Below are 9,016 nucleotides of genomic sequence, written 5' to 3'. Positions count from 1 at the left end.
TGTGATGGAATCAAATTGCTGGTGACAAATATTCTTTGGGTTTTTCAGCATCGAACATTCACCACAAACTTACTTATTACACACAGATTTGAATCAAGAGAGTCTTCATATAAGTTAATTTATTTTACAAGTTTGGAAATGAAGGAGTCTAGATGCTGGTGGTGGTGATGGAAGGAGTAGGAGAAGGTGTGGAGCTGGACCCAGACTCTGATGAGATGACTTAGGGGTGGCCATGAAGGGATCCCTGATGGCACTGAAGGGTTAGACCTGAACACTGATGAGATGTAATGGAGGTGGCTGGGGTGGAGGAGTGTTGTAGCAACAGCACTAAAGCAACAGACTGACTGCAGAGGAACGAAGAGCAAATTTTAAAACATGACAGCAGCAGGTTGATTAGGCCAAGAGAGGATGTAGCAGAATGGGATTGGCTCAGAATTGGAGTGCACGCCCATACCAGCTGATTACCAGAGCAGGGAAAGGGAGACACATGAATGAGTGATTATTAATGAAGAACAGATGAATGGAAATCAAACAGTCTTTCAACTTTAACCTATGCTAAGCTTTATTTTCCACTTAAGAAAAAAGAAAAGAAATGGCATTTACATTTGTCTCAGCAGTGTTTATCACACGTCATGGCAAGTCAAAACACATTTTTACACCTTTCAGTCATCTGCTAAGAACATTTTATTCTGTGATATATAGAAAAAGATCACACCACTGAACACCAAATATCATCATGATCATCTCTAGCAACCTCTCCCTGACAGGGATTTTAAATAGATCTGAATACAGTGATGTTATTACTCATTCTATGGACAAGCTGTTTAAAGGAAGTCATCCTCACCAGCTCATTTCTCCATTAGACTGATTTTATCTTGATTTCCAAAGCCTCAGCACAATCCAGCTCTTCGTTGTAAAGGTTAGTTTCACCCAAGGAAACACCCCTGAGCACCAACTGGCAAGAGCTTTAATACACATAATGGGCACAAGTATTAAACACCATGTTTATGAAATCGATTCATATACAGTGCTTAACAGATTTATTAGACCACCTGTCATATTTGTCTCAAAGACCATCCAGCATTAATAAGTGCTTTAATGTGGACTTTTTCATTTTCGGTGAGCTCTCCACATTTTACCATTTTGAACAGGAATGAGGAATTTCAAACTGAATTCACCTTTTTATACCCAAATTTGAGCTGGCTCAACGGGCTTCTCTGAGAAGACAGAAATGAATCAAGCATAACATTCAACCACTTAAACTAATTTTTCTCCTCAGGAATGCAAGTAAATAACTATAATTTGACATATCAATCAAGAAATAATAATGTGCTTTACTATTTTTTCAGTTTTTCTGTAAATCATTAAATTTGAAAATTCATAATTACATTTTAGCATTAAAAATAACATTTTGGTTAAAGAGCCTTTACATATTGGTGTATTAACCATGGAGAAACAGAAAAAATGATTTTGGTAATTACCAATGCTGTTAATTTTGGACAGCTGTGGCATAAACCTTACTTTGGGTGGTGGTCTAATAAATTTGTTAAGCACTGTATTTTTATGAATTTTTTTATGTAAAATGGCAACCTAAAAAGCAGTTTAAAAAGAAAACAATAACGAATGAACAATTTTATCTATTACACCCTACAAATATGGAAAGTAGTCCAACCAAGGCATGAAATGTCTGAGAGAGTGGGGAGAACAAAAACAAAACTATATACATATACTTTTTCTGTGTCTTAATTTAAACCCATTTTGGAAAGACGTTGAGGAAGCCTTGATCAATATTTTTGAATTAAATGGAAATCTGAGATCAGAAAATCTTCTGGGGATTAATTTACCCATGACAATAAACAAAGTCTTCATCCCTCTTTTGTGTTACAGCCATGAAGCAGGTGACAAGGACATGGAAAATAATAATACACCCAACTGAAAAGTCAGATTTTCAACAGTAAAACAAACACGAAATGCTGAAAAATTAACATTAAATGAGAGTTAACTTTCAAAAAGTAAACAAGATTTATCCTGATGATAGACTTGGTTGACTGTGCAGTTACATTAATATACCCAATAAAAAGGCACTTACCTCCTCCACCCCTTTACCATATCATGAATTCTTAACCATTGCAGTAAGGAATTTTAAAAACAGAAAACGTTCTTACACAGCTAATGTAGTTTATGCAGCTCCATTAGCGACATAGCGAATGTAGCTGATGTAGCTAAAGCTAAGCTCACACAGCAGCTAGGCAAGCTACATTAGCTTTAGTTATGTTTGTTAAAGCTCACAATGCCACAGCTAACTGAGCTACACTGTCTTATGTAGTAACATTAATAATGTAGCTGGCATTACTATGTAAGCTTTAGCTAAAGCAAACAAAGCTTCATTGGCTTATGTGGTAACATTTATTATGTAGCTGGCATACCTATATTAGTCTTGGCTAAAGCTAAATTAGATACATTGGCTTTTGTGTTAACATTTATAATGTTGCTGGCATAGATTTGCAAGCTTAGCTAAAGCTAATGTAGCTACATTGGCTAATGAAACAACTGCAATTATGTAGCTGGCATACCTATGTTACCTTTAGCAAAAGCTAACATAGCCAGATTGACTTACTTAACATTAATTATGTAGCTGGTTTAGCTATGATAGCTTTAGCTAAAGCTAATATAGTTACATTGGCTTATGTTGTAACATTATTGTTTAATTGGAATAGCTATGTTAGCTTCAGCTAAAGCTAATTTAGCCACATTGGCTCATGTAGTAATCTGTAGTAACCTTAATTGTTTAGCTAGCATAGCTATGTTAGCTTTGGCTAAAGCTAACAAACTCTCCTGTGGGTGAGGTCCATCGCAACAAAAACCTCCTGCCACAAGAACAGTTTCTTCCTCTCTGTTGTCAGCCTCATAAACAGTAGTACGGCCCTCTACCCCCCCCCCCCCAGAACTGACAGACAAAAATAAAGCATGTCTATACAGACTTCATGTGTTACATTGAAATACAACGGACTTCTCTCTTCTGTTTACAACAGCACACTGTGTGTGGTATATTCCTTTACAATACAACCTGATCACTAATATACCTGCACATCTACAGTTTCTCCTTTATGCACCTTTCTACATACTTTTTGATGTTTATATTGTATTTCAGACTTTTATTCTGCTATTTTATAATAATGTACTTATGTTTCTGGCCTCTTAACACTTCTTGTCATCTTCTACGTTATCTCTGTGCTCTATGTTGTTTTTGTAAGTTAAGTTATGAAGTATTGGTCGTTATTTAACAGTTTAATGCTGATTGCTCAGTTTTAGATGTCAGTGTTTCAGCATTTCTGTCAGCAGTCAGAAGTTTTAGCAGAATGAGTAAGTAGAATACATTGATCTATCTGAATCACATTTGATGAATAAAGCATGTCATAAGTCTTTATGAGCTGTTATAGTTTGAAACTACAGGAGGAAAGGATAAAAGTGGAATACTTGGCTCTGACATGCAGTGCCATAATCCTCATTCTCTCTCAAATTTGAATGATTTCTCCCCAGCCATCCTCCATCTTTCTCTATGTCAGTAACCTGCTGCTGGAGCTTCTGTCCATCAGCTCCTCAGATGACAGATCATCAGTTTATCGCCTCTCATCCATCCTCGGTCGTTTCATCTCTTGTCAGTCGCTGTGACTCAGGCAGACTGATGTGGAGAAGATTGTTTGGTTGGACTTTGATACGGCTCAGCTGTGTGTCAAAGCGTGATAAAAACACCACACTCAGCTGAAGGATTCATGCAACTGTTTGATTTCTTAACCTTCAAATGAAATCAGACATTTCAGATGTACACATGTTTCTCTGCTCAGCGCTGTTTTTATAACTGTAATCAGATGTGACAGTGATTGTCCAGAGTGTATGCATGGTTCATGTAATTTAGTTTAAATCACATTGTAAAGAAGACATAAACATATAATCCCTGTGTATACACTGAACATGCAGAGCTGCTTGTTTCTTGTAGAGCCAGAGAAGAGATAGACAGTGATTGAACTGTACACCTGAATAATACATGGGTATTCTGTTACACTGCGGCTTTTCTCTTAACAAGACTCAAGTCATTAATACCTCCACAGTGGAGTATCTTTTGTTGTTAGATTATATTCAGACTTTATCTCATCAAAATAAATATTTCTAAAGTCCATGGGCCAACCTTAATATGTCTTATGAAACACTTTATGTTCAAGTACATGAAGTGTACTATGTACTGCTGATTTAAATCTAATGTGCTTTGTTGATTTCAGTCTTCTCGAGGCCACACTGGGTGATACTCCTGTCAGATATGAACAGAAAACTGAGGCTGCAATTCACACGAGTGCAACAAAATAGTGCATGAAAAGGATGATATAGCATTGCCAGGGCTGAACAGTTTTCATTTCAACTGTGACGTTTGAATAACCTGATACGGCAGATGGATGTGTTTCACATCTGGGAAAGCTTCAATAGGAAACGTTTGAGAAAAGGCAGAAGCTTTGAAAGATCCTGGGAGTATGATTGGGTGAACGTTCTGTCTGTCACATCTCTACGGGCCAATCAGAGCAACAAAGCACGTGACGTAGCCGCTAGCAAGCTGCGCATGCACAGCTACTGAGGAATAACTCGAAACATGGTGACTATGGACATGTAAGTACTCGACTTTTGTCGTTTTTGAAAAGAAAACAACTCACTGCTGTTCTTTGTTCTTCTTTTAACAAAGAAATGTTGTCAAGTTCTGATAAAACTAGCACCTTAGCAGCATCCACGCTAATCTCTTCCTCCGTAACTGCACCAGCTTTTGCTTTTGCTTGTGTACGTCATGACTCTGCTGCTCCAGAAAGTACTGCCTGAAAGCCTGCCAGAACACCAACAATCATGGCACATTCAAAGTCACTAAGCTCACAGTTCTTTCCACTCCTGATGCTTTAGCAGATCATCTAAACTATGTCTACATCCCTGCTTGCATTGGCTGCAGTCATGTGGCTGGCTTATTAGATATTTGCATTACTGAGCAGTTGTACAGGTGTACCTAATGAAGTGATCGGTTAGGGGAAATAAAATTACTCTAAAGTAGTCTAGGCATATGCTACATAATATCCAACTATATACAAACAACTTGTTAGAAGTTGTATAACAAATAAAAGCTGTATGTAAATATATACGTAGATAAAACAGTAAGGTAGTGATATACATATTAAAGGTACAAATGCCTCAGAAATGTCCCTGTGTAAATGCATTTAGCTACTTTTCTACAGACACACTTAGATACATGTGTTTGTTTTGTTTTTCTTTGTTTTCCAGTTATTATGAATCATGTTGGATGTTTGCTCATGACCTCTACTTATTTATGCTTGTTTTCTCACGATATAGCATTTATTTCAGACATTTTTGCAAGAAATAAACTTGTCATTATGGGAAAACTGTTGTTCTTCCTCGAAGATAACAAGATAAATATCTTTTGCTATCATGCAAAACTGGAGCTAAGTTTGTACTGAAATGATCCTCTTAAAATTGATTTTTTTATTCATTTTTTTCATTTTCAGTTTCAAAAGAGTGATGACAGTATTTTATATAATAAGTGCCACATAAACAGACGACCAAAGCTATTGTAGTGTTCATGCCAGACCAGTTGTTGGAATGCACATGCACATTGCTTCCTTCTTTACAAGACTGGAGTACAAACATACAAAAATGACGATGCACAAACATTTTTATGGACTGATGATGAGGTGCATTCGTTATTCCAAATTACCCTAAACTACAAGAGAGTATAATTCAATAAAATGTTGACTTAGATTGAACAGCACATACAAACTCAGGAGTCCAACGTTGTGCATAGCTATAGACTGGAACTGTAATATGCATAAGTCTCTGTTTTCTGAGGGAACTCTAATACCAGTGTACATGACAAGAAAAATGGTTGAATTTTCAAAAGTTTGTACCCTAGAAGTCAATTTTTAAACATTTTGTACCCAAAACTCTATCACAGACAGCCAAAATGCAGCAAATAGTTGCCACTATCAGATGAAACATTGTGTTAATGTGGCCTGAGTAAATCTTAACGTATGGATGTACAAGCCCAATTCCAAAAAGTTGGGTATTTTATCCATAATAGAACATGAACAACATATCAGATGTTGAGACTGAGAGGTTTGACCATTTCATGAAAAAGCTAAATTTGAATTTGAAGGTTGCAACACATCTAAAAAGTAAGGACAGGGCCATGTTTACCATTGTGTAGCATCCCATCTTCTCTTAACAACAGTCTGTAAACGTCTGGGATGTCTGATGTAGGATTCTGGCTTCTCAAAAGCCCTGGTTTTTCTTTGCAAGAGTTTTGGTTTTCTCATGCACCAAATGTTTTCTATTGGTGAAAGGTCTGGACTCCAGACATGCCAGTTCAGCACCTAGACTCTTCTACTGTGAAGCCATGCTGTTGCGATTTTGTATTATCTTGCTGAAATATGCAAGGCCTTCTCTGAAAGGGGGGTTGCCTGGATGTGAGCATATGTTGCTCTTAAACCTCTATAAACTTTTTAGTATTGATAGTGCCTTTTAGGATGTGTAGAAAAATGATGTGGTTATTCTCCTTTTTATTCTGCAGGGCACTGTGATTCCCCTCGAAAAAAAAAGTTCAAAAAGACTGTGGCGTTTCTGGATTGTGTTCACGTATGACTTCTCCTTTGCATGTTATAGCTTGAACTTGCATTTGTGGATGGTACAGCCAACTGTGTCGACAGTCAGTGATTTCTGGAGGTGTTTTTCAGCCCATGCAGTAATTTCCAGTACTATTAATCACTATATTAAACAAAATATGGGGTTATGAGATTTGCAAACCATTGCATTCTGTTCTTATTTACATTTTACACAGCATCCTAACTTTTTAAGAATGGGGTTATATGTTTTCTAATGGCTTCTATACTTTCCAACACTTTGTGCATATTTTTGGACATGCAGATCACAAAATTCAACCTATAGAGCTGTAATTGATACTACACTGATGATTAGTAAACAAGAAAAACTGGGTTATTATCAGTCTAATATGAAGCTTGCAAAATGCAGGGATCCTAAATTATCTGACTCCTTTCTAAAGGTTTCCTTTATCACTTTGCACTTTATATAACTATGATAAGTTATAATTTTCACATAAAAACTACGCTGTGATCCCTCATCTCACCATTGTGTAGTCAGTGTTGTGTGTTTCGTCTGTTCAACTGTGACTTAATAAAGCAGGAAGGACTCCTCCCTTTAGAGAGATGTACAAACTGAATGCCTCATTGTCAAGTGAAGGTTTTCCTCTTTAATAAGCATCAAGACTGAAGCTTAGCAGAGTTATTAATAGATGTTGCACAAACGCTTTCACAACGGCATGGAGTCAGATAGTCCGCGGGGGGATTATTAAAGAAGGAACAAACACGGAATAAACATTAAAAGGTTGCATGAAATGTGCCTCCATGACTCAGAAGTTGTTGTTGCTGCTTTGGTATGCTGGCTTGTGACTATCAACAAATGTATGTGTGGTTACGGTTCTCTTGTCCTATTAAAGATCCCTCTTTTTTACATGGTTCAGAAGAACAAACTAGCTGTAAAAAACTCCCATATTAATGAGTAGGTAATTATAGACTTTTATTAAATACTTTCAAGCCTTTGTTTACAATGACTTTTGTGTTGCTTGGTTGCGAAACTGAGCTCTTCTAATGGCAAAAGTCTGGGATGAGTAGCTGATGATACTTTTTCTAACTCATGAAGGCAGACCTAATGGCTTGGTGGGTTACCAACACTGATGATCAAGTATTCTGACCCCCTTCATTTTTTATGTTGGAGGCCGATGCAGTTGATTAAATTAATTTCTATTCCCATTAATCTGCACTCAGAACCCCACAATGACAAAGTGAAAACAGACTTTTTTCACAGCAGCCCTCCACTGATCTGAACTTTAAGGCAGAGTGGCAAGATGGAAGCCTCTCCTCACACATGAAAAAGCACATGAAAGCCTGCTTGTTGTTCGCAATAAAAAGCACCCGAAGGCCTCTCAGACTGTGAGAAACAAGATTCTCTGCTAATGAAACCAAGATTGCACTGTTTGGACACATTATCTCTGGAGGAAACCAGCAGCACCTGCCCAGTACCACCCCAGCAGTAAAGCATGGTGGTGGCAGCATCATGCTGTGGGGGTGTTTCTCAGCAGCAGGGACTGGGAGACAGGTTGGGGTTGAGAGAAAGCTAAATGGAGCAAATTACAGATGTATCCTCAGTGAAAACATGGTCTGCAGTGCTAAGGAGCTCAGACTGGGCCAACAGTTCACCTTCCAAACATGGCAAAAACACTAAGCACACAGCCAAGATGACACAAGAGTGGCTTAGGGACAACTCTGAGAATGTTCTAGAGCGGCCATGCCAGAGATCTGACTAGAACACTAAGGAACATCTCTGGAGAAACCTGAAAATGGTTGTCAACCGACAGTCCCCATCTAACCTGACTAAGCTTGAGGGGATTTACAAAGAAGTATGGCAGAAAATCCCCCAATTCAAGGTCTGAATAGTCATGGGAAAATTAACCTGAGATAGGGAAATCTTGTTTGTTATCACAGGAAGATAAAGTTAAATATTTGGTTGCATGTGCTTAAGGGCCTCCGTAGTTAACATCTTTGGACGATTATAGTTCAACAAGATCTTCGCTGGCTTCCTGCTAAGCGTTAATTTATGCGAACACTCGTTATGTCATCATCCTCCAGAGATTGGAGGGGATTTAAATATTAAGATGGCAGAAAAAATAAAATAAAATATTGCTTCCAGTAATAATGTAAGAAATTTAAAGATGGTATCAAAATTACCATCTACTACATGAAATTGAATCAGGGCTGTAAAATTGGAGGACAATATTTTAAATCTAAATAAAATGCCACTTTAGAGAGTAAAAAACACAAAGTGACATAAAGAGCACAACATAGTCCTCCACATCAGAGCTCGAGGAGGCACCGTGCAGTCACATGTCAGAGCAGGTTTT

Source organism: Cheilinus undulatus, linkage group 18 (assembly GCF_018320785.1).
Source record: "Cheilinus undulatus linkage group 18, ASM1832078v1, whole genome shotgun sequence".
Classification (NCBI taxonomy): Eukaryota; Metazoa; Chordata; class Actinopteri; order Labriformes; family Labridae; genus Cheilinus; species Cheilinus undulatus.
The sequence above is the reverse complement of the archived record's forward strand: the minus strand, read 5'-3'. Positions refer to the sequence as shown.